Here is a 27604-nt window from a genome sequence, read left to right as displayed (position 1 = left end):
CTGCCAGATTGGCAGAGATTTCACAGGGATCAAATTCAAGCTCTCGAGATGTCTGGACTCAGGTTTTGGATTCAGGCATGTCTCTAGCTATTACTGTGTGCTGCAATGAACTAGCAAGTGGATCCCTCTACTGGACTAAAACAGTGTGTGCCAGAGACCCTATACTGATAATGGAGATTCTCCTTTAACTATAGTGCTAGGGGACCTATGTTTTGGGAGCAGGAGCATCAGAATTCCATCCCTGTGGTTGCCAGGAGGGGCCAAGCAGCTGTGCTGTGCAGCGCAATGACCCCATAGGTTGCCATGGATTTGTTTCAGTGTTTTCGGTGCCCCCGAGACAACGCGGCCCCTTAAATGGTTGCTGATGAGCCGGCTCTCTTCATCACTCCCTAGCCAGCCAGTCCCTGAGGCCATGAAGTGAACTCTTCATGGAAGACACACATTACTGGTACTTTCATGCCCCCAGCTGCTGGCTCAGAACAAGAGGTGTGCTTTACTGGCATAGATGGTTGCAGAGTTAAATACTGTTTCTGGCTTATTGGCTTTTTGGTTTTTGTTTCAAAGGGCTGAATAATTTTTTAACCCATTTATTTCTGCAGGCTGAGATAAGGTCGGGCAATCCCCATGCTTCAGTCCATAAGCTGCTCACTGCAGACGTCAGGAAGGCCATGATTTTGCCCTGAATGCAGCATTGTCCCACTGGCCAGGTGCACTGTGGTTCTTTTGGCCCTGAAGCATCAGGTTTCAGTACCTGCACTTCTGGCATGCTGGATCCCCCAAGCATCTGCACTTGCAGGTAACTGCGGCTTTCCAGCACTGGGTCAGCAGTTCTGAGCTATACGCTAAATCTGGTTAGTTTCCCTCCTTAAGTGAGGAGAGCCTGGGCGAAGTGATAGGGGTTTGGGTTTGCACTTACACGATGAGGCATTTCAGTCTCCATTTAGAGTTCTGCAAACATCCGGGTTTCCCTTTGCAGGTCTCTTTACCCATATTGTTAAACACCTCACTCTGATTTCACATTTTAACTTTTTCCCCAACATTTAGCTGTTTCTTTATCATTTCTAGGGGCAGCTCAACTTATCAGCCCCTGCACTAAGGGGTCTGGGCCAGACATTCCATTTCATTACAAGTTGGGGTGCATCAGCTGGAAGTGACAGAGGAGGTGAGAGACCTGGGTGTGTGGGTCGATCGCAGGTTGACTATGAGCTACCAATGGGATGGGGCCAGGAAAAAGGCAAATGCAACCCTAGGATGTATTAGGTGAGATCTTTCCAGTGGAGAGAGACATATTAATGTCCTTGTACTAGGCACTGGTAAGGCCTCATTGGGAATACTGGGTCCAGTTCAGGTTACCTGCATTCAAGAAAGATTATTCAAAGCGGAAGAGGTGCAGAGGAGTTAATAGGATGATCAGGGGAACAGGGGGCCTGTCTTATGAGAGGAGATGGCTTGTTTAGCTTAGCAAAAAGAAAGCTGAGAAGAGATCTGATTGCACTCTATAAATACATTGGGGGGTAAATAGCAGGGAGGAGGATTTAAGCTACAGGACAATGGTGGCACAAGAACAAATGGGAACAAACTGGTCAGGAACAAATTCAGGCTGGAAACTAGAAGGCTTCTCACCAGCAGAGCGGGGAAGGTTCTGGAAGAGGTGTTGTGGGGCAAACAACTAAATATGTTTTGAGAGAGAGCTGGATGAAAGTGTGAGTGCAACTGTCTGACGGGCCTGGTTGTGCTGCTGTGGGGCAGGGCTCAGCAGCCCTGGGGCTTTCTTCCGGTCTATGTCTTCTGGGTTCCTAAAGCTCATGCTTCAGGGTTTCAGCTGGCCATCAGCAGAGGTCAGGAAGGGATTTCTCCCTCAACGTAGTCTGGGATTTTTTTTTAATCTCCTTCCTCTGAAGCATCGGGGATGGCCAGGGTTGGGACACTGGGTGGGGTGGGCCAGGGCTTTGAGGTGGTGCTGAGCATTGTCTGTCTCAGGTGCTTGGCTGGCTGGTTCTTGCTCACATGCTCAGGGTCTGACTGATCACCATATGTGGGGTCATGAAGGAATTTCCCCCCCATCTGGATTCTAAGTGACCTTGTTTTTTTTTCACCTTCCTCTGCAGCACTGGATGCAGATCACTTGTCAGGGGTATCAAGAGTATCTCACTTCACCGCTTCCCTGCACTGTGGGTACCGGGGCACTGGTGCACCTCGGTCCCTTTTTTTCTCTGCCTGTGGCACATCATAGTCCAGTCTCCTAGGGGCTGTAATACTGTGATACTCTGTAGTTGGGCTTAGGGTGCGTGGTGGGGTTGGGGGCTTGTGATATCCAGGAGGTCAGACGAGATGAGTGGTCCCTTCCGGCCTTGAAATCTCTGACTCTGTTGGTTTCCCTCCTCAAATACGGTGGGCCTTCTGGTTATGAGTTAGGGGTCACAGGAGTTAGGGGCCAGGCCCTAGAAGGACCAGGGTTTAGGTCATAAAAACATTTCCAAGATGTCCTCATTTTTAGAACATCATCATTTCCTGTGACATCATAACCAGTGATGTCACTTCCAGTGATGACATCATCATTTCCTTATCTAGTTCATCAATCTCTTTGACATTTACTAAGGGCCGTGTACTACTAGTGGGAACCTGACTCTCTGTGCAAGTTGGGTAAGTGGGCATGTAACACACTGGCAACATGGGTGTCATGCCTCCCCCTAGTGGCTGTCCCATTAGAAGATAGCAGCCTACTGCTGCTACCTGCTAATGGAGTTACTCCTTTAGCTCAAGTGACAGAGATCTGAGTTGCAGCAGTGCCAGTCCTGGAGTTTAAACGTTGCTGATGAGCCATGCGGGTGGTTTATGTATGCACCAGCACCCCTTTCCCCCTTTATAGATTTCATAATCTGTGATTCCCTTTGAGCGGGGGCTGGTCTGAGAATGGGGAGTGATCTGTCTCTGCAACTAATTCACAAACCACACCACTTTCTGCTTCATATGCAGGGTGCATTTCTTTGATGTGCCTTCTCAATTATAAACACAGAGCCACAGGTACATTTATTTAATACAGCCTGCCCCCAAACACCTGCCAAACCACACACTTCTCCTCCTGGGGAGAGGAAGAGAGAACAAACCACGTGCAGCAGATGTGTAGTCATGTTGCTTAGTGCACTGTTGGAGGGCACTCAGATAATCCGGTGATGAGCGCAGTGTAAATACCTACACAGAACAGAATAGTATAAAACACAGTCAAACCACAACAAAACATTTCCTCTCTGCCTCCTAGTTTTCACAGGGATTCTGGGTATCGTTTTCCTCCTGTGCCATGCATAGCACTGGTTACAAACCAGTGACTAAAAAAGCATGTTAGGAACCATTAGGAAAGGACTAGATTGTAAGGCAGTGAGAGTCATAATGCCCTTATAGAAATCTCTGGTACGCCCACACCATGAACACTGCCTGCAGTTCTGGTGGCCCCATCTCAAAAAAGATATATTAGAATTGGAAAAGGTACAGAGAAGGGCAACGAAAATGATCAGGGGGATGGAGCAGCTTCCATAGGAGGAGAGATTAAAAAGACTGGGACTTTTCTGCTTGGAAAAGAGATGACTAACGGGGAATATGGTAGCGGTCTGTAAAATCATGACTGGTGCTGAGAAAACGAACAGGGAAGTGTTATTTACCCCTTCATGTAACACAAGAACCAGGGGTCACCCAATGACACTACTAGGCAGCAGGTTTCAAACAAACACAAGGCAATATTTCTTCACACAGCGCCCAGTCAGCCTGTGGAAGAGGATGTTGTGAAGGCCAAAAGTATAAGTGGGTTCAAAAAAAGGTTAGGTAAGTTCGTGGAGGATAGGGCCATCAGTGGCTCTTAGCCAAGATGGTCAGGGGCACAACCCCGTGCTCGGGTGTCCCTAAGCCTCTGACTGCCAGAAGCTGGGATGGGATGACATCACTGGTTGGCTTACTGGATAAATTGCCCTGTTCTGTTAACTCTGTTATTATGACTAAGGCTGCGAGTCTGTCATGGAGGTCATGGAAGTCATGGATTCTGGGACTTTCTGGGACTTCTGCAGCTGACAGATGCAAATGACCCCAGGGCTGCTTGAGCAGCTCTGGCAGCCCCAGGGCCAGCTGGACCACTCTCCCCCAGCAGCAGCGGCAGTGTCGAGCCACACCCCCACCAAGCAGTGGCGGCAGACGTCCTGGGCCGCCCCCCACCAGCAGCAGTCGTCAGAGGTCCTGGGCCACCCTCCCACCCCAAGCACCAGTGAGCGCCCAGGAGGGCACCCCCCAGCACTCATGGGCATTCCAGAGCACCCCACCAGAGCAGCAGCTGTGCCCCCAGGGTCCCTCAGACCACCCAAGATTTAGTCAGGGGTATATAGTATATAGTCAGGCATATATGGACAGGTCACGGGGCCATGAATTTTTGCTATTGTCCATGACCTGTCTATGACTTTTACTAAAAATACCCATGACTAAATCTTAGCCTTATTTATGACTATTATAAAGCAGCATTTCCTGCACTGACATTGCAAACCCTGGACCAGAGCCTGAGAATCAGGGTAGCTCTAGTCAAGCCAATAGAGCTAAGCTGACTGAGGCCAACTGAGGATCTGCGGGACTCAGGCTTTTACTCTTTGCAGTAAAAATTTTAGGTGATCTTGAAGGTTCTTTGGTTAGTGTGTTGCCAGCGTTTAACTCCAGAGTTCTCAGGTCAAGAGCAGTCAGATGCCCAGGAAATGGTAGTAACTAAGTCCATTGGGGTCCCTCAATGGAACGGCTGGTATGATATATCTCCACATCCCTTAACCTTCTGAAGGTGACCAGGAACCATCAGCACTGCAGGGGTATGACCGTAACCCCTGAGCCTCGAACATATCCAAAATGGCCCAGGGTGAGTGACTCCCAAGAGTCATTAATGAAGTCCTCGCCCACAGACAACCTGCCAACCTGAAGCATATTCTCACCAGTAGCTGCACACAGCACCATAGTAACTCTAGCTCAGGAACCAATCCATGCAACAAACCTCGATGCCAACTCTGCCCACATATCTACACCAGCGACACCATCACAGGACCTAACCAGATCAGCCACACCATCACCAGTTCATTCACCTGCACGTCCACCAATGTAATATACACCATCATATGCCAGCAATGCCCCTCTGCTACATACATCGGCCAAACTGGACAGTCTCTACGGAAAAGGATAAATGGACAGAAATCAGATATTAGGAATGGCAATATACAAAAACCTGTAGGAGAGCACTTCAACCTCCCTGGCCACACTATAGCAGACCTTAAGGTGGCCATCCTGCAGCAAAAAAACTTCAGGACCAGACTTCAAAGAGAAACTGCTGAGCTTCAGTTCATCTGCAAATTTGACACCATCAGCTCAGGATTAAACAAAGACTGTGAATGGCTTGCCAACTACAGAACCAGTTTCTCCTCCCTTGGTTTTCACATCTCAACTGCTAGAACAGGGCCTCATCCTCCCTGATTGAACTAACCTCATTATCTCTAGCTTGCTTGCATATATATACCCGCCCCTGGAAATTTCCACTACATGCATCTGACGAAGTAGGTATTCACCCACGAAAGCTCAAGCTCCAAAACGTCTGTTAGTCTATAAGGTGCCACAGGATCCTTTGCTGCTTTTACAGATCCAGGCTAACATGGCTACCCCCTGATAATTAATTAATGTAAAGCCCATTGAGATCCTCAAGTAGACAGCTCTATGTCAACCCTGTAGTCTAGTCAAATGGTGCTGTGCTGATTCAAAGCAAGTTTGCGTCTGTGGTGCTCTCAGTCCTCTGCCATGCGTGGCCACTCATATAAACAGACCTTAGCGCTACAAGAGCAAAACGTTACTATTATATCGTGGGCAGGGCCCGGAGATGCTTAATGCTGCTGGGTTGGACCAACATCCATTGACCTCTAATGATCCAGTCCTTCTATAGTCAACGCCACACACACAAAATGTGTTTGGACAGAGAGTTTGTTCCGGTACCGCACCCATCACCACGGTATCTGATCTGCTTCCAGCAGCGCGTTAAATGGCTTGACGAACATCTGGCCCCATGTGGTTTTTTAATGGCAGAGAAGAATTCTTTACCCACATGGAATTCATTGCTATATATGCATCCAGGTAACCTGAGGCAACCCCCCAGCCAGACCAGGGCTGCTCATTCAGCTGCCCTGACTCTCCCCTCTGGCAGAGCCTGCAGTGACTCAGCCGTCAGGCTGCTGCAGGAGCCTCTCCATGGGCAGGGCCTGGGGCAGATGACCCCCAGGCACAAGTATTTCGCTGACCCCATCAGAGCTGCAAGTTAGTCTGTGCAACTGCACTACCTGGCCAGGAAGTCTCCTGCTGCCTCGCGGCGTTACAGGCTCCCTCGGCTTCCAGCCTACGCTTGTGTAGTTCCTGTCCCTGCCTTGTTCCTGCTTCCTCCTGGTCCGTGCCATGCCCCAACCTTGCTCGAGCCCTGTTATGGAACCGCTGCAGCTGTGCATCCACCTCCCGACCCTTGAACTGACTCCCACCCAGCTTCGGCTTTCAGCCTGCCTCCAGACTCCGACTCCTATCTTGATTTGGCTCGTCCATGGACTCTGACTTTGGTTCTGACCCACTGCCTGTCCCCAGACCCTGGTTTCAGCGCTGCCCTCAGCCAAGTCACGACTCCATGACCGGCTGCAACCCTTGGCACCTGTTCATGACCATGGCTCCAGCCACCAGGCCTGACTGCCTAGAACGCAGAGCCTGACAGGCAGAGCTGCTCAGGGATTTTTTGGCTATACTCTTTTTTTGGTTAGAAAATGCCGATTCATCAAAACCGACACTTTGCAAGGCAAAGGCTGGGCTTAGATCAGTGATACTCAGACCTCAGTGGTTCAGGAGGCAAATTAGTGAGCAACATTACCCAAAAGAGCCACCGTCGTGTGAATTCATTGTTTCATTTACTACAGTACAATAAATTCATATTTAAACAGTAGAACAGGGGAAATATTTAGTATATTATACTCACAGTAAAATGATTGACCAAATATTATTATTTTATCAGCTACAGTTGCTTAATAACATAGTAAAAACATCCTGATTGGTTAATAATTAAATCACCCAGTGTTTTCATATATGCTGCAAAGAGCAGCAGGAGAGGCATTAAACAGTCACTTGTGGCTCGTGACCCTCAGTCTGGGTATCGCTGGCTTAGATGAATTTTTCAATTCAATTTTTTCTTCAAGTTTCAAAATTGTCAAAAAGTTTCACTTTGACCTTTGCAAAAGGAAAATTTCCAGTTTTCCAGTGCAGACCGAAGGGTTGTTGTTTTGAAATTTAAGCTTTTTATATTAAAAAAAAATGTAATGGTCAAAAACAAACACAGTTTGAAACAAGCAAAACAAAGTATTTCAACTGACTTGAACGGGTTCTTTTCTCTCCAGATTTTTCAGCCTGTGAAATGATTTTGACTTTTTGTCCCATTTTGGGATGGGAAAAATGTGGAAATCTGAAAAGTTTCCTGCCCGGGTCTACATCCAGGTTCTTAGATGGGTGCCCATTATCATACTGTCTGGGCACCACGCCTCCCGCCTTTGTCTTTCAGGGCACGAGCATAAATGAAAGATCTGCTAAGCTGATGGAAGTGTTGGCCAGGAGAATGAATGTGCCTCATACTCTTTGATGCTGGCTTAATGCAGCTCTTGCAAGGAGAAGATTTCCCAGAAGGTCTGTCCTGGCTGTTGCCCCGTTTCAACCTATCGATGATCAGCCTAATTCATTCCCCCTCCCCTTCCAGATCTGAGGAGGAGGGGGTTTAAATAAACAGGCTGTAATGGTCCCCACTTGACCTTCCTTGTCTCTGAGGAGCGAGGGGGAAGCCATGAATAAAGAGAGACTCATGCTTGCAGAAGAGATTTTCCCATTAATGGCAGCATATGTTTGCATTTATTTAAACCTGCGGGGATGTGTGTGTGTGTGCTGGGGAAGGGGGGGTTGAGGGGGCAGGCTGAAGGGAAGGAGGGGCTGGGGGACTAAGCTGCAGCAACAATATTGTGCGCCCGGCACACCAGGTGCTTGCTGTCTGCTGAACAAAAAGAAATGTCAGCACTCTGCACGGGGAGGCTGAGCTGGCAGCTTCCTTTCGCCATTAGCCCTCCGCCTGCTACCTCTTTGGCTCCAAGAGCACCGCCTGCCCTCCTCACATGGGCCCTGCCGGCCGCCTCCAGCTAACTCAGATCCCTGCCTCAACCCCAGGTCTCCCTGGAGAGCCACACACGTTGAGTGTTGCACCCACAGCCTGGGTTAGCCCACAGCCCTGCTCCATCCAGAAGGGATTTTGTGATCCCACTGGAAAACACGTCGGATTGGGTGAAACCTCCTTTCTGCTGAAGGGTCCCCAAGGCCTTTACTCTGTGGCTGGCTATTTCTACACCCTCGCATCCCACTACAGCCCTGGCGAGCATAGCTCAGGTTAGCCTCACCACACCCTTGCAAGATCGGGAACTGGCATTCACCCCCTTGACCAGATGGGGAATGAGGTCTGGTCTACACTACACAGTTAGGCCAATGTAAGCTGCCTTTCATCAACCTAATAATGTACGTGTCTACACTGCCAGGCCCCCTCCACCAACGTAACACACCCATTACGTCGACATAATTACATTACCGCCGCGAGAGGCGTTGCCTTGAATTGGATGTTGTTAGGTCAACGTAGAGGCAGTGTAGATACTGCGTTGCTTACGTCAATCTAACTGGCCTCCAGGAGGTGTCCCACAATGCTCTGTGGTGACTGCTCTGGTGCCAGGTACACAGAAAACAGCCCTGCCCTTGCTAAAGGACTGGGAACTTTTGAATTTCCATTTCCTGTTTGATCAGCGTGGAGACCTTGCCTGCACCGCTGATCACGGTGGCTTCATGCTCCAAACACGCTCCAGCCTGGAGTATGCAGGAGGTGGTGGGTCTTCTTGGTCTGTGGGGAGAAAAGACTGTACAGGCATATCTCCGATCCAGCCATAGAAAATGATTTGCTCAAGGTCACACGGGGACTCTGTGGCAGGGGAAGGACACCATTCCTGCCCATCCTGGCTAATAGCCATTGATAGACCTGTCCTCCAAGAATTTATCTAGTTCTTTTTTTAATCCTGTTAGTGTTTTGCACTTCACAACATCCTCTGGTAAGGAGTTCCACAGATTGACTATGGGTTGTGTGAAGAAATACTTCCTTTTGTTCGTTTTAAACCTGCTGTCAATCAATTTAATTTGGTGACCCCTAGTTCTTGTGTTATGAGAAGGAGTAAATAACACTTCCTGATTTACTTTCTCCACACCAGTCATGATTTTATAGACTCTATCATATCCCGCCTTAGTGGTTTCTTTTCCAAGCTGAAAAGTCTCAGTCTTACTAATCTCTTTTCATACGGAAGCGGTTCCATACCCCAAAGAATTTTTGTTGCCCTTTTCTGTATCTTTTCCAGTTCCAATATATCTTTTTTGACATGGGGCGACTACATCTGCATGCAGTATTCAAGGTGTGGGTGTACTATGGATTTATATAGAGGCAATATGATATTTCCTGTCTCATTATCTATGCCTTTCTTAATGATTCCCAACATTCTGTTCGCTTTTTTGACTGCGGCTGCACTTTGAGTGGATGATTTCAGAGAACTCTCCACAATGGCTCCAAGATCTTTCTTGAGTGGTAACAGCTAATTTAGACTCCATCATTTTAGATGTATAGTTGGAATTATGTTTTCCAATGTGCATCACTTTACATTTATCAACAGAGAATTTCATCTGCCGTTTTTTTGCCCAATCACCAGCTTTGTGAAATCCTGTTGTAACTCTTCACAGTCTGCTTTAAACGTAACTATTTTGAGTCGTTTTGTATCATCTGCAAATTTTGCCACCTCACTGTTTACCCCTTTTTTCAGATCATTTATGAATATGTTGAACAGGACTGGTCCCACTACAGGCCCCTGGAGGACACCACTATTTACCTCTCTCCATTCTGAAAACTGACCATTTATTCCTACCCTTTGTTTCCTATCTTTTAACCAGTTACTGATCCATGAGAGAACCTTCACTCGTATCCCATGATAGCTGACTTTGCTTAAGAGCCTTTGGTGAGGGACCCTGTCAAAGACTATCCACTGGATCCCCTTTGTCCACGTGTTTGTTGACCCTCTCAAAGAATTCTAGTAGATTGGTGAGGCATGATTTCGCTTCACAAAAACCATGTTGACTCTTCCTCAACAAATCATGTTCATCCATGTGATAATTCTGTTCTTTACTGTAGTTTGTCCAGTTGGCGGTTTGTGGTGTGGAATTGTTTCCCTCTCCAGGATAGCGTTCAGTCAGTACCACTGTGACTAACCATTCCAGTGCATTCAGCCAGAACAGTCACACTTTGTAATATGCAATGCGGACACATTTGGATTTTGAGAGTAATACAAAAAGCAGGGCTGGACGCTATGAGTACGTCTATACAGCAAAGAAATATCTTTAGCCCAGAGTCTCAGGACCCAGGTCAATTGACTCAGGCTTTCAGGGTTTGGCATGTGGGGCTAAACATAGCAGTGTAAATGTATGGGCTCTGGCTGCAGCCTGGGCTCTGAGATCATCACCCCTTCACTGGGTTTCAGAGCCCAGACTCCAGCTTGAACATCTACACTGCTATTTTTAACCTTGCAGCCCGAGTCTGAGTAAGTTGACCTAGACTCTGAGTTTCAGTGCTGCGGGTTTTTCTTTGCAGTGCAGCAGATGTACCTCTAAGGCCTCTGAGCTGCCTCAGAGCCACTGAGGGTAGAACACTAATAAACACAAGAGAGGTACCTGTCCCTGCAAACCCAAGTGCCTCCAAATCACAAGAATGGTTTTGAATTGTGGGGTCTTTTTATTTGCTTTCTGGCTTTTCAATCTAGCTGGCTAGGCAACAGAATTTTCATCCCCTGGGAAATTTCAACCTTTAAAAATTAGGTTCCATTCTAAATTGGAATGGAAAGTCAAAACACCAAAAAATGTCACAGGCCAATGGCCCAAACATTCCCAAAAGTTTTGAAATGGGAAAAGAATGCTTCCAACATTTCTAATCAACCCAAAATGATGAGAGATTTGTTACTTTGAAGCAATGTTTGTAAATGAAAAACAGCATTTTTGTTTCAAAAGAGTGATGTGAAAATAATTTTTTCATTTTGATTCTTCCAGTTGGGAAAATGGAAGTGAAACAGACCTTTTTCCTGAGGAAAATTTTAATGAAACCCCATTTTCCAATGGCAACATTTTTTATACCAAAAATGTTTCAGCTAGCTCTGCTTTTGAGCCTATTGAGAGCACTCTGGTGCTATTTTCAGGCTTTTCTCTCCAATCGGAAAGGCTAAACATTTACTTTTCCCTTTGAAATGAAAGCTGAGAGTCTTGCATAATCACATAACCTTGCAAGCTAAGGCTCTAATGAAAACACCAAATCTCGCTAAAGTTGACAACATTGTACACAGTCCAGGCACGGACAGGTAGCTAAGAAAGACTTTACTGCTCATCATCACACAGGGGCTAGTGGTTGCCTTTTGCTGTCTGGCATGTACATGTGACAGACAACACAAAGTATGTAATACAGGCTAAACCCATGTCAACAGTACTTAAAGGAACACCATCATGAATAAACCAGTCCATTTGGTTTTATTCTGTGCCCTACTGTAATAATTCATATTTCCCCACTTCTTTTCGCTTTGTTTTGCAATGAGAATCACAATGACAATACCAAACGGGGGGAAAGGGAGAACCTATAGCTTCCGAGAGTGCTGTGAGTATTTAAGCATTAAGGTCTGCCTACCCATTTGAAGATTTACAGGGCCACATGTTTTACAGAGATGTGGGGAATTTGAAAAAGTTGATTTGCTTTGCATTGCTGGTGCCGTTTGTTTACTCAGTCTCTGCAGTTTGGGCAGCAGAACTGGGCTGAGGGATTTCACTTCCTGAAGCTTGGTACATTTCTTCCTTTGGTCAATTTCACTTCTTGCTTCTTCTTCCCTAGCACAAGAAAGTAAACCTCTAGGAGGCTCTGGACACCGTCACATGGTAGGTAGTGGTCCTAATCATTTATGGGGCTGGCAGACTGGGAAATGTCACTATTTTAAGGGTGAAGGATTTCATTACTACATAGCAAGCGGATAACCTCCAAAGGTACTGTTTGCAGGTAAGCAAAATCTGGAGCTGCTGGTCTCATGCTATGGGGAGATTCCCCCTCCTTTGTGACTTTGAGACTGAGAGTAGAAGCCTGAAAGCAGTTCCTCTTACACTGACCCCAAACTCTTATGCAATCTGGAGTGCACGAAAATTAAAATATCGGGCTAAACCAGAACTTTGGAACCTCTGGACTTCAAGGTATGATCAGAGAGCAAGGCCAAGATTCAAGCCAGCTCCTGCTTTGTCCAACCCATGCTGTGGCGAGTTTCCTTTCAGGGCCTTGCTCGGTGACATGAAGGCAGAACTAGAGCAATGAGAGAACAGGTCCTGACGTCAGAAGCGCCTGGAACCGAGAGACTGCTGGATGGGCAGAACTGTCCTCCTGTTCTGATTTCAGAGTGCTGGCCTGGCAGCCAGGACAGCTGCTCTCGCCCACTCTGTAGCAGGGTGGTCAGGGTTAGAGAGGACTCTGCCCGCCCTCATTAAGGTGATTAGAAACGCCTTTGCGGTGGTTTTACTGTGGAACAGAGATGTCAGTTGGAAGAATGCCTTTCCCTTTTAAGGACTAAACACAGAGCAGCTCCCCTCAGCCAAAATCAAAGCCCAGGCCACGGCTGCTCTTACACAAAGTCTGCAGCATGAGGCTGGCTCCAGCCAAGGCCCAGGAGGGAAGAGGCAGCAAGAATAATAAGAAGACAGAAGAATCCCTGCGTAAGCTGATCTCCGTTCCCTTCCCCTGCCCAGGGATTCTGACTGTCACTGCCAGGTTTCTCCCCTCCCAGAACATCCCTCTTATAGGGGAAGGATTGAGGGGTGGGGCTCAGAGTGGGGAGTTAATTAATCAGTTAATTTATCCCAGCTTTTTACCCTCCAGATAACTGAACTCATGGCAAGCACCTGCAAATCTTCCTCTAGTAAGAGAGGTAGGATTAACCCTTTCCCTTCCAGCCTCTGGATGGGCCCTCCATTCACATTCCCTTTGTGAATGGACCAGGCTCCAGCTGGAAGCTGGTGCCCTGCAGATGGGGCGCTGCATGCCTTGTGCCATTGCATGCCAGCCTCACCTAGGCTGCCTGTGGCAAGGCGAGGTCTCCTCTCCACAGCCTGCCGCAGCCTTCGCAGCGCTCTGAACCTGCCTCACCTTGCCCTGCCGCCGTCACCTCTCCCCAGCTCAGCTAGCATGCTGCCTGCATCACCCAAACTGCCATCCACAGCTGCTTAGTGAAGCCATTATCCAGACTCTCATTTCTGTTCCTATCCTCTGCTGAGAGCGCCCCCCATCAGCCTCCCATCTTGAGACCCACGCGCCTGCCGGCCTCGGATGCCCAGCTCCAGCTGGGAGTGTTTGGGAGAAGAACCTATTGGAGGGTGTTAGGATTTGTCACTCCAGATCCTAAATGGTGCTTTAGCGCTATTACTCTGATGGCGTGCGTCTTCCTTCCCCGAGTTTTTATAGTGTGTCTTTGCGCCGCTTGACTATGGTAATGAGGCCCCACCTAATTGCCATTCAATAAACTCCAGTTAAATTAACAGCTCCTTCCGATGAGCATCAACATCTGCTCTTCGCCAGACAGACTTCTCTCCCCCCTCTCACCCACGGCTCCTTAAATCCTGCAGTTCCCGACATTCAGTCCACCGAGTGCCAGCTGACTGGGCTGAGAAACATGGTCTGGAGCACCATCCAATGGCCAGGAGATTAGATAGATAGATAGAAAGAAAGAAAACATAGTGTGAGTGTGGGTGATTGTGTCTGTGGTGGCTGTATACGAAATGAATGCTGTGTGCAAAAAAGGCCACTGGGTTCCCTGTGGCGCAGAGAGTGGGTATGTTTCTGGGCCAGAAAGGAGCGTGTGTGTGTGTGTGTGTGTGTGTGTGTGTGTGTGTGTGTGTGTGTGTGTGTGTGTGTGTGTGTGTGTGAAAAGGATGTGCGACGGGTACATGTCTGCATACGCAGTTTGGCTCATGACCTAGGGAAAGCTGGAGATGTGTTAATGTGCACACAAATGCAGAATGGGGGCTAACTGGCTGGGCAGCAGCACTGCTGAGAAGGAACTGGGAGTTGTGGTGGGTCACAACCTCGACATGAGTCAGCAATGTGAGACTGTTGCAAAAAAAGCAAATGCAATGTTAGGTTGCATTAAGAGAGGCAGAGCCTGCAAGTCACGGGAGGTGATAGTACCGCTCTACTTGGCGCTGGTTAGGCCTCAGCTGGAGAACTGTGTCCAGTTTTGGTCACCAATGTAGAGAAGCTGGAAAGGATCCAGAGGTGAGTGACAAAGATGATCAGAGGGATGGAACACAAGCCCTGTGAGCAAAGGCTGAAGGAGCTGGGTATGTTTAAGTTTGGAAAAGAAGAGATTAAAGAGGGATATGAGAGCTTTCTTCAAATACTTCAAAGGCTGCCAGAAAGAAGATGGAGAGAAGTTGTTTTCTTTTGCCACAGAGGGCAAGACAAGAGGCAATGGGTTCAAACTACAGCAGAGCAGCTTTAGATTAAATCTCAGGATAAACTTCCCAACTGTAAGAACAGTAGGACAATGGCACAGGCTGCCTCAGGAGGGTGTGGAAGCTCCTTCATTGGAGATTTCAAAAGGAGGCTGGAGCCATCTGTCATGGATGGTTTAGCCACAACAAATCCTGCATCTCGGCAGAGGGTTAGACTAGGTGACCCCTGTGATCCCTTCTAACCCGATGGTTCTATAAATGTTAGTGTGTGAGATCTGGTTGTGTCTTGTGTACATGATCCTGAGGGGATAAGGTGTGTGTGTTAACATGTGTTTCATTTCTAGCCCAACGGGCCTATACATGTCATTTGTTCTCCAGGATCCAGCCACTACTCCAGGTTGCAACATCAGACCATCTTCGCATCCCTACGAGGTCTGGATGAGCAACCAAACTTTCAGATGCTTTTCTGTCCAAAGGGAATCTCCACCTCTCAGGATAATCTTCCCTACGTCAACATGAAGCATCCTTGGCTGGCATTCTCCTTGGCTCCCTCGTTTTCCATCTTTGGCCCTCGTTGGGTTTTGGTAAGCTGGGGTGAGGAGTGGAATGTGCCCATGTGTGTTGGATCGCTTGGCTGTGTGTGTGATTGTTTGGGTCTACGGAAGCGGGTGTGAGTGACTGCACAGGTGGGCAGGGCTTTGTAATGATGAGTGACACCGCATAAGAATGAGTGAGTGACTGTCTGTGGAATCGAGTCTCACAAATATTCATTAATTTAGCATCCACTCTCCTTTGTCACATAGGCCATTAAAATTATCCCCATGTTACAGATAGGAAAACTGAGGCATAGAGTGGTGACGCATGACTTGCCCAAGGTCATTGACGTAGGCAGGAAATGGAACCCAAGTGTTCTGCTTCCCATGCCACTAGGTGAGAGTCTGATGCCCAGGGGGTCTGATTCTGACCTCACACCAGTTCCATGCTGACTTCTGTGGAGTGGCTCCCAAACCACACCAGAAGGTGCAAGATCTGAGGTTTGCAGCTGGTGTTCATCTCAAGCATGGGGGTGTGTGACTGCAAAAAGTAGCTCCACAGTGGTTGTTCTTATGATGGCTCATTGGTCCAACCCGGTATGGTCGGTCTTATGTTCTTTGCAGGGGAGGAAATGTGGCCTGTTTTATTCTGAGGTTAACAGGGGTCGCACTTCGCTCGTGGAAAAAAAACTTGCCTAAAATTAAGCCTCAGCCTTGCAGAAAGACAGGCCAGGCACATCATTAAGAAAAGTCAATGATATTATTAGCTGCTAATCCAATTAGTTACTGTTAATCTGTGAATTCAGCGCCGCCTCGCTGCTAAAGCCACCTGCAGGAAAATTAACATCTCAAAAAATCCGTCCAAGTCCGGGGAAGATCTGACAGCCTCAGAAGCTTGGGAATGGATGGTAGCAATGCCCAGACAACAGGGGTTGCACTAATAAATGGACCTGTCATTTTTCTGTGGGGATGTCTTATTGTACAGCTCAGCAGTGGAACATCCCTGACCGGTAACGTTACACAGCTGGGAAAGACGTCAGCCTAGTCTGAAATTCTCCTTTCCCGTGTATATGGAATATGGAAATATAGGAGTTCCATTCTGGATTGAGATTGTTGTTCATCACCAATTCAGGATGAAAACAAATATCAAAATACTGGAATTTTCCAGAGGAAAGAAATTCCGATTTTCAGCAAATCCTACCCCATATCCTGTCTCTCACAGTATTCAGCATCAGCTGCCTAATGGGAGGTGTGAGAAAAATTTTTTAAGTATATCAGAAGCAGGAAGGCTGCTAAACAACCAGTGGGGCCACTGGATAATCGAGATGCTAAGGGAGCAGTCAAGGACAATAAGGCCATTGTGGAGAAACTAAATGAATTCTTTGCATCGGGCTTCATGGCTGAGGATGTGTGAGAGATTCCCAAATCTGAGCCATTTTTTTAGGTGACAAATCTGAAGAACTGTCACAGATTGAGGTATCATTAGAGTAGGTTTTGGAACAACTTGTTAAACTAAACAGCAATAAGTCACCAGGACCAGATGGAATTCACTCAAGAATTTTGAAGGAACTCAGATGTGAAATTGCAGAACTACTAATTGTCATTTGTAACCTATCATTTAAATCAGCTTCTGTACCAAATGACTGGAGGATAGCTAATGTGAAGCCAATTTTTAAAAAGGGATCTGGAGATGATCCTGATAATTACAGGCTGGTAAGTCTGACTTCAGTACTGGGCAAACTGGTTGAAACTATACTAAAGAAAAAAATTGTCAGACACAGAGATGAACGTAATTTGTTGGGGAAGAGTCAACATGTTTTTTGTAAATCATGCCTCACCAATTTACTAGAATTCTTTGAGGGGGTCAACAAACATGTGGAAAAGAGGGATTCAGTGGATATAGTGTACTTAGATTTTCAGAAAGCCTTTGACAAGGTCCCTCACCAAAGGCTCTTAAGCAAAGTCAGCTGTCATGGGATAAGAGGGAAGGTTCTCTCATGGATGGGTAACTGGTTAAAACAGGGGTAGGCAATCTATGGCACATGTGCTGAAGGCGGTACTCAAGCTGATTTTCAGTGGCACTCACACTGCCCGGGTCCTGGCCACCAGTCCGGGGGGCTCTGCATTTTAATTTAATTTTAAATAAAGCTGCTCAAACATTTTTAAACTCTTATTTATTTTACATACAACAATTGTTTAGTTATATATTATAGACTTTTGAAAGAGACCTTCTAAAAACTTTAAAATGTATTACTGGCACGCGAAACCTTAAATTAGAGTGAATAAATGAAGACTGGGCACAGCACTTCTGAAAGGTTGCCGACCCCTGGGTTAAAAGATAGGAAACAAAGAGTAGGAATAAATGATCAGTTTTCAGAATGGAGAGAGGTAAATAGAGGTGTCCCGCAGGGGTCTGTACTGGGCCCAGTCCTAGTCAACATATTCATAAATGATCTGGAAAAAGGGGTAAACAGTGAGGTGACAAAATTTGCAGATTTTACAAAACTACTCAAGATAGTTAAGTCCAAAGCAGACTGCAAAGAGCTACAAAAGGATCTCACAGAACTGGGTGACTGGGCAACAAAATGGCAGATGAAATTCAATGTTGATAAATGCAAAGTGATGCACATTGGAAAACATAATCCCAACCATACATATAAAATGATGGTGTCTAAATTAGCTGTTACCACCCGAGAAAGAGATTTTGGAGGCATTGTGGATAGTTCTCTGCCACTCAATGTGCAGCCGCTGTCAAAAAAGCGAACAGAGTGTTGGGAATCATTAAGAAAGGGATAGAGAATAAGACAGAAAATATCATATTGCCTCTGTATAAATCCATGGTACGCCCACATCTTGAATACTGCGTGCAGATGTGGTGGCCCCATCTCAAAAAAGAGATATTGGACTTGGAACAGGTTCAGAAAAGGGCAACAAAAATGATTAGGGGAATGGAACGGCTTCTGTGTGAGGAACAATTAATAAGACCTGGGACTTTTCAGCTTGGAAAAGAGGTGATTTAGGGTACATCCACACTATCTATCCATCAATTTATCAGGGACCGATTTATCGCATTTTGTCTAGACACGATAAATCAATCCCCAAACACGCTCCTGTCGACTCCGGAACTCCACCAGGGTGAGAGGTGGAAGTGGAGTCGACAGGGGAGCTGCGGCCGTCGATCCCGCGCTGTGAGAACGGGAGCTTAGTCGAAATATGATACATTGACTTCATATACGCTATTCCCATAGCTGAAGTTGCATATCTTACATCGACCCCCCTGCAGTGTAGACCAGGCCTAAGGGGGGATAGGATAGAGGTCTATAAAATCATGACTGGAGTGGAGAAAGTAAATAAGGAAGGGTTATTTACTCCTTCTCATAACACAAAAACTAAGGATCACCAAATGAAATTAATAGGCAGCAGGTGTAAAACAAAGAAAAGGAAGTATTTTTTTCACACAACATACAGTCAACCTGTGGAACTCCTTGCCAGAGGATGTTGTAAAGGTCAAAACTATAACAGGTTCCAAAAAGAACTAGATAAATTCCTGGAAGACAGGTCCATTAATGGCTATTAGCCAGTATGGGCAGGGATGGTGTCCCTAGCCTCTGTTTGCCAGAAGCTGGGAATGGGTGACAGGGGATGGATCACTTGATGATTCCCTGTTTTGTTCATTCCCTCTAGGGCACATGCCATTGGCAACTTTCAGAAAACAGGATACTGGGCTAGATGGACATTTGGTCTGACCCATTCTGGCTGTTCTTATGCTCTTATCACAGACTATTTCATCTCCTGACCCCTGCTCGCATCACCTCGTTCTCTAGATATTCATTCTACAGGTCAGTTAGAAGGGCTCTGATGACCACCAGTAGAGTTGGAAGCAAAGATCTTCTCACAAACAACTGTCAGCTAGAGAAGAGTTCTGTGAAACCGTGCAGATGAATCAACCAAGCCACCTGCACACAGGGTCTCTTAGGATTCTCACCACTAGAGCCAACACACAAAAAAGCTTTTGGAGCAGAAGGTTCTTCATCTCCCAGCCCAAATGCACAACCATAGACCTGGATGCCTCCTGGAGAGTGCTCCTCACAGCATGGCCCGGCCTGGTAGATGTGATACTGGGGGGGACAGCCAGTAACGGTTAGCAATAATGGTGGGAGTTCCGTGCTTTCATCTGGCTTGGAGAAACCCCAGGTTGGATGTTTTTCTGAAATTTATTTTAAGGTTCTGTCCTGTCTAGGCCTGTTGTACTGAGTGGAGACCTCCTGAGAACCAGCTCACCTTCAGTTTTATTATTGCTGGTTCTTTGATATAATATGCTTGACACGCTACAGAACAAAAAGGAAGGAAGGTGGAGGTACAAATTTACTGTCGGAAATCTACAAGTATTGGCATTTTGGCTTCTCAGCCCAGCCAGAAGAGTGAAGGTGCATGAGAATGGGAAAAAATCAGATGACTGGGGAGTTATATACTGAACCTCTCTCTCTCTCGCTCTGTGTGTGTGTGTATATATATATATATATATATATATATGAAAGTGATCTTTTATTTAAGGCTGGGACTCAGGAGATCTGGATTTAATTCTCACTTCTGTCACAGACTTCCTGGGTGACCTTAGGCACACTTATTAGAGATTAAGATTCCTTACAGGAATTTCTTATCTGTAAAATGGATATAATAATACTTCTTTTCCCCCGCCCTTTGCCTGTCTCGTCTAGATAGATGTAATCTCTTCAGGGCAGGGAAGGTCTCTTGTTATTGGTATGTACAGCTCCTTCCACAGTGGGGGGCCGATTTTGCTAGCCACTACCATACTACAACCATCAATAATATCAATGATCAGGTTACGCTTTAGGGAAGATTTTTCTCTGGCATTTTGTGGCTGTCCCCTACTGAAGCAAGCGTCAGCTGGTTTTGCACAAAGGAAGACTGTTTTAAAGCTCTTTCCCGGTGCTTTGCAATCTCCCGTCTCTGGCTAGACGGAGCCAGACAGCTTTGCGATAAAGAGCTGCGCAGCAACATGGATTTTCTCTGCGCTTGTTTTGGCTGTGGTGACATTTTGCTTGCAGCATCTGCCTGTGGAAAGGGATGCACTCACGAAAGCAAACTGGTCAATCCCCAAGTCAGCCCTGCTTCAGGGAGGATCACTGAGTGAGGGGGATATACATGAACCGAGGCACAAAGAGGATGATGTCGTGGATGGGCTGCAGCAAAGGAAGAGTTAGGTATGGACAACAGTATTATTGATTTAGCTGCTTATTGAAATGCCCTGGGTAGATCCCCTGCATGCTGCTGACCAGGACTTTGGAGCTAGGTAAGTGGAGGCAGCTCCTGAAAAATCCTCTCTGGTTTTTACACCTGACTAGCAGCATGGTGGGGATGGTTACTGCTCAGCAAGTCAATGGACAAGGTTCAGAGCTAGGTGGCAGCAGGTCTGGCTTCTCTTCCTGGCTCTGACATAGATTTGCTCTCGGACCTGGGGAAGTCATTTCACTCACTCTGTGCCTCAGTTTCCCCTGTGATCACAGTGTAACTGGCTGCCTGGCCGTCCCCTGCTTGCAGGCCGCTTCTGGAGTGTCCTCCGGCCTCTCAGTCCCAGGCCGCTCCCGAATGTCAGCCTTTCATTCCTAGCTCCCAGGGCCCGTCTGACCTCCCTTCTCTGCACTGGGAGGATATGAAGCCCCCTATCTGGATGCTGCACTGAGGGTTAATCCAGTGTGCATTCAGGAGCCAGCAAGAGTTATCCACCATCTCACTGTTGCCCGTAAAGCAGATGGAAGGTTGCTCCCGAAGGCAGTGCCAAGTGGAACTTTAGCCCTGAGGGATTTGCTCTGTAAAGCTGCTGCTTCCCTCCTTTACCTTTGTTGTCAGATGCTGCCGGTGTGGTGCTCTGCTCTGTTCAATGTTGATATCAATCGGCTGTGTGTGTGTGTTCCCTCTGTGTGCTGCCCCGGCTCTGCGCAGATAGCTGACCCAGCAGACCCCGAGAGAACCCCCAATGACCGCAGACTCTAGTAAGGTATGAAGGCACGTTGGCCAGGTTTATTGTTGAAGAGAAACACAGTCTCCAGCTCCCCAACAAATGAAGTCCAAGGTACTGCTGAGGTGTGGCTAGCTAGTAATTATGTGCTCTCTGACAATGGACTCAGCTCAGTCAGTGGCGAGACTTTCCACTGCACCTTAGGCCAGACAAAGGCACTGCCTCAGAGGTGAATTCTTATATGCAGATACAAACAAGTTACACGTCACTCCTGATGTGTTGAGGTGCAACCCCGCTACATAGCCAAGTACAACCCTTCTACGCAGTAAGGTGCTGCCTCTCACCTTGTACATGTTGGTTCAAACAAAACAACTCTATCCATCATATTCCCCTTTTGGCCCGGTCATTGGGATGGGTCAGCCTGTTCCCTGTTATCTGTGTGGAGTGTACAGTATGCGAATGTTCTGATATCTGGTATCCAGCACCTTTTAGGTCTGTCTCTTTTTGCAGCATCAGCCCTTTCCTTGCCAGCTTCTGTGATCAGGACCTGCCTCTGGCTCACAGCTTCACTTGGCTTTGTGTTAGCGAAGTCTTGACCATTACTTTAGTTCAGGCCTTAGGCCTCATACTGGGCCTCTGATACCAAGGTTTATATCTCAAGGCCTCCTCTTACTACAACCTTAATGCTGAAGGGCCGACTGCCTGGTTCTGGGGCACCAATGGAGCTACACTGACCTAGACCAGCTCAGGATCTGGCCCTGAGTCGCTGCATTGATTCCAGGGGCCTGGTAGCTCAAGGCTCAGCGCTAGCATGTCCTGCAGAGCCATCAGACTGCCCTCCATCCCGGTTCTTCCCCTTGCCATGACTCCTTGTGGTCCCCCATTGGGTTTGCGCTAGGCAGGGCGGGGTGGGGTGGGCAGGCAGGTTCTGCCCCTGACCCTTGAGCAGGCGGGCGGGCAGCTATGAGGTATTTACACTTGCAAAGCGAGAGTCAGAGGAGGAGATGTTGTTAAATAGACTATTAACACACAGAGCCACTCCATTAGTTTCACAGAATAAATCTGTCCTTTACCCTCCTCCCTCTCTTTCTCCTGCACTCCTGAGCCGGAGGCCTGTGAGCGTGTGATGTGCTGGAAGCCGTAGGCCATGCTGAAGGACCAGTGGAAATAACAGCACCTCGCTCTTAGTCAGCGGATCACAACGGCCAGTATCATGAGCCCCACTGTATCAATGGAGAAACTGAGGCACAAGGAGGCGACATGACTTGCCTGAGAGCACCCAGCAGGTCAGTGGTAAAGAGGAGAAGAGAAGCCAGGTCACTCATGTTCCAGACCAGTGCTCTACCTACTAGGCCATTCTGCATCCTGTTCTGGGTGGTGTGGTTTGGGGGAGAGTGAGTCTATTTAAAGATGACTGTTTGGGGGACCAGATGTGCATTTCCTAGCATAGGGTAATACCCAAGGAACGGCAGAAGGCAGCTGTTAGCTACATCTACAGAAAGGTAGAGCACCTGTCCCAGATAGCAGCCAGACACCCCAACCCAATCACCAGCCTCGCTGTATGAATCCCTGCATTTTCCTAGAGACCAGACTCAAAGACTCCACTCGGTGAGTTCGAAGGGAAGCCCCTCACCCCAAGCTGGGGGAGGTGGTAAGACCTGCGCTGCTCATTTCCTCACTGGAGGTTGCTCCGATGTCCTGTACTGGTGGAACACAGCCCTGCAGCTGGGCATTGCCTCCCCCACAAGGCTCTGCCTGCGCTGGGTGACCCTCACCACAGATCAGCAGCTGCGTCTAGGGTTGCTGACAATGTATGTCAAAGATACAGGATGGACCTCAGATATTCCCAGTCCTGATCTAAACCTCTGGGCGGAGGAGTCCCTTCGCCTCCCCACATCGTTTCTTGGGTTCTCTGTCTCTAGTGCGGAGCATTGCAGAGAGCTCAGGGTACCAGGTGCTGGGCCAGCCGGCCGTTGTGGCTCCTGTCCAGGTTCAGTGCAGGTGCCAGGAGCAGAGTTGGAGCTTCTAGCATGATGGAGGGGCAGCTGGGCCAAATTTCAGTTGCATTGCGAAGTCATGCGCCAGGTCAAAATACAGGATAAAAACCAGTCCATTCTGAGTTAGCACAGAACAGGCATTTTTTACTTAAATAAGGGACACCCCTTGCGACAAAGTGGGGATTTTGTGTAATATTTATAGGAGGCCTGTTTGTGCCTCTGTTTCCCCTATATGCAGCATTGTTACCTAGCGGATGGAAAAGGACTGTGTGAATGGCACTAGCTGTCTGGGCCTCAGTCCCCAGATCACTGGAATATCTGAGAGGACAATGGCCAATTCAGCCACCAGGACTGCCTAGCAAACAATGACCACAGATTGTTCCACCTCTCTGCAGGAAGCTGAGACACAGGTCCCCAGCTGGCAGACAAAGGCCTGGGGAGGGGTGAGGTGAGGGATAAGAGTCAGGTGCTGGAAGGAGTGTGGGTTCTCACCTGGAGCCTGACAATGGAGATCAGACGGAGAGACGGACAGACCTTGAACAATGGGGCTCACTGCAGCTTGGCTGGACTCTGCTACCCTGAAGATTTCCTATGCTGTGCAGATGGCTAAGAGACCTGACTGTTTGGACAACGCTGTCTGAGTGTCACTGAAAATGAATATACAAGTTTCCTTCTGGGGTCTGTCTCTGTGGGACTCGCTGAACGGAGCTCAGGGGGGCTGCAGGCCCAGAGGTCCTGTCCAAGGAGGCAGTGAAGCCGCGTGGCTCACCCTGGAGGAAGTGTAAGACCCCTGGGGTGGTCTGGCCCACTGATGGGGTTCCTCCCAGAGGCTGCTCCAAAGGTGTGGCCATAGTGCGGATCCTGCGGATCTGTGATACCCCTTATAACCGGTGCAGTTGGCAAGCCTAGCAGAGTGTGAACTTGGGCCTTTCAGCGCCAAAGGAGATGTCTCTACCACTTGAGCTGAAGGAGTAACTCCGCTAGCTGGTGGCAGAAATAGGTTGTTGTCCTCTGTGGAGGAGGGCCTATGATATGTCTTTTACAAGTGTGTCACATCGGCAAGAAATATTTGTGAAACTTCTTTTAAATAAATCCCACAAACATGCCTTGCCGTTAAGCACCATCGCTTTTATTCATTGGTGTTGTTATAGTTTGCAGTTATTAATAATCGTTAATATAGTGATGAAAGGCTCCACTCAGGATTGCGGCCCCATTGTGCTGGGCCTTTTACAAAGACTTGATACAATTCAGGTAATAATTGATAGAAATAAACAAAGATGAGGTAAGGGAACATCAAACAAACATGTCTTAGTACAACAACTGTTCCTCACCCAGCTTGTCACCTGCTTAGGTAGCCACAAACCTTCACGGAGGCAACATCTTTGGACAAGACACTTCACCGCTCTGGGTCTCAGTCTCCCCATCTGTAAAATGGGATCGTTGAAACTGCAGGGCTGTTTTGGAGACTATTAACTAACATTCGTAAAAGCACTTTGAAAAATGTATAATGTCAAATAATTGCTGAGTATCATTGCTGTTCCCTCTGTTCCCCAGCATGCGTGCGCGCGCGCGCGCACACACACACACACACACACACTAACTTTCTCTCTCTCTCTCTCTCTTGTAAATCAGCCCTCCCAAGTATATTACTGTCTGTGTTCTCTGACATGAAAACACAGCAGGATTCAGATCATGGCTTGCTGCTGGTGGTGATCCCTGGGCTCTGTGGATCAGACTGTCCTGTCCCTAAGCTTTTGCCCACCTGTCTGGTGCATTTGATGCTTATGTCACTGGATCAGTGGAGATTTTGGCTTCAAGGAAATGATTTCATTGATTTTTTTTTCATTGATGTTTCCATGGCAGGAAAGAATGTCGCCCTTTTGGCAGCCATATGGCTGCAGGTAAAGAATGTTACAGTTTGTGGGAGGCCTAATTAGAGCGGATGATTTGAGTTGCCTGCCTGGGCATTCGCAGCCCTATTAGAACTGACACTGCCCTGGGAAGACGGGACAATTTCGCATCTGCTGTCCTGGGGAACTCACAGTTTCACAGATCTGAGTATTGCAGCAAGCAAACAGCCCCTAACAGAATTCAGTAGATCTTCCTTTCCTTAGTACCCTTTCAGACTCTGCTGTGATGTAAAAAGTTCTCCTAAATCTCATGTATTGTGCCTTAAAGGCAACACAGGATTTTTTTTTTCCTTGATCTCAAATCCTTTCCCCTTCCTGCATGAAAAGGCACCGCCAGGAGGCAGCTAACACTATAACGACTACCAGCTTGGCTCACAATGAGGGAGGAAGGATCTTGGATATGTTTAATCCTAAAAGTTGATTAGACGTGTCCTTTCCAGTCTCCAGGGCTGTAGCCACTTCTGTCCTACCCTGCAGCTTGGGGATGCACGTTGGCATCGTAAGTTCCTTAGGTATGGCAGGACAGTAAGCACGGCGAGAGGGTATACCAGCCCTCACGAAGCCGTCTGGATAGTCTGTGTTGCCAAGTTCTGTCCTGCTCACTTCAAGATAGCAATGGAAGAGATCCAGGGACGGCGTTTTGAACCACATGCTGTCGCCAAATGACTCAATGCTGTTGCATCTTCACATCCCCATGCAAAAGACGCAAATGTAGCAATCTTATGGCCGAGCATCAGGATGATTTCAGCCCATGGGACAAATATAAATAGGTGGTTTTATCTATGGAAGGAGGAAACACAGCTCTGGAAGTTGCTTTGAGGGCACACGGCCTTGTGGGAAAGAAGAGGCAAGAGTGTGGGGGTGGGTGTTATGATGTCAATTATTCAGATCCCTCCTACTGAGAGTCCTCCCTGAAAACAAACAGCAGTGAAATTAACCTATTTCCACTTGATTTTTCAAGAGGGGAAGGGGGAAAATAATCCAACCTTGGATTTTTTATTTTGTTTTTTTGCAAGCGTTTGGGAACCCTGCCCAGGGCTCGGATTTCAGACGTGACTTTCTAGCAGAGAACGTGGCAAATGCCCTGCTTCTCCTTGGTGTCCATGGGAAAAAGGGTCATGTTTACAGCCTTCCTTGCTCCTTACACTTGTTATTGGATCTTACATGAATGCCAGCAGTTCTGCCACATGATCTCTTTAATTATGGCACATTTGCTCGCCTTGCCTCTGTCTGGTGGCATTCCCAGGCTCCCAATGGCTCCTGGCTTTATTAAAAACTCTGAGCTGAAAGTGTTCTTTCTCTCACAGTCACTACTTCATTGCTGTGATTGCCATTTATTGATTGCCATAGCGGCTCTTGCAAGCTTCAAAGACCCTTAGAGAATTACAGGTCCAATCTATCTAAGGTACTTATATGGCCATCATCACCAGGCACTGCGCCGTCTTTAAAGTTTTGATTTTCACAACTCCCCTGGGAGGTAGGGCGGGGTTATTGTCCCTGTATTGCACCAGTGGGGAAGAGAAGCACACAGAGGTTCAATGACTCACCCAAGGTCACAGAAGAAGTCTGTGGCAGAGCAAGGAATTGAACCTAGCTCTGCCCACCCTAAGCTAAAGCCCTAGCCACTGGGCCATGCTTCTTCATCCTTCCAGTCCCCTACTTGGGTGCACACACGCTTCTTACCATTCAAGAATGAGATCTTGGTGTCATTGTAGCTAGTTCTCTGAAAACATCTGGTCAATGGGCAGCGACAGCCAACAAAGCTAAGCAAACATTAGGTACCATTGGGAAAGGGATAGATAATAAGGCAGAAAATATCCTAATGCCACTATGGAAATCCATGGTACCCCCAGATCTTGAATACTGCGTGTGCAGCTCTAGTCGCCCCATCTCAAAAAAAATATATTAGAATTGGAAAAGATGCAGAGAAATGCAAAAAAAAATGATTGGGGGATAGAACAGTGTCTGTATAAGGAGACATTAAAAAAACTGGGACTACTTCAGCCTGGAAAAAGAGACACCTGAGAGGGGATATGACAGAGGTCTCTAAAGTCATGACTGTTGTGGAGAAAGGGAATAAGGAAGTGTTATTTACCCCTTCACACACCACAGGGACCAAGGCTCACCTGATGAAATTAATAGGCAGCAGGTTTAAAACAAACAAAAGGAAGTATTTCTTCACACAAGGCACAGTCAACCTGTGGAACTCCTTGCCAGGGGATGTTGTGAAGGCCATAAATGTAAGTGGGTTCGAAAAAGAATTAGATCAGTTCCTGGAGGATAGGTCCATCAATGGCTATTAACCAAGATGGTCAGAGATGCAACCCCACGTGCAGGGTGTCCCTAAGCCTCTGATTACCAGATGATGGAATGGACGGCAGAGGCTGAATCACTCAACACTTGTCCTGTCCTGTTCAGTCCCTCTGAAGCACCTGGCACTGGCACTGTCAGAAGACAGGATAGTGGGCTAGGTGGATCATTGGTTGGACCCACTATGGCTGTTCTTATGTTCTTCCACCGAAGCCAATATAAGCTGACATCTACATCTCAGGGCAGATTTTAGCCTCACTCCTCCTC

The sequence above is a fragment of the Gopherus flavomarginatus genome, chromosome 6 (assembly GCF_025201925.1).
Source record: "Gopherus flavomarginatus isolate rGopFla2 chromosome 6, rGopFla2.mat.asm, whole genome shotgun sequence".
Classification (NCBI taxonomy): Eukaryota; Metazoa; Chordata; order Testudines; family Testudinidae; genus Gopherus; species Gopherus flavomarginatus.
The sequence above is the reverse complement of the archived record's forward strand: the minus strand, read 5'-3'. Positions refer to the sequence as shown.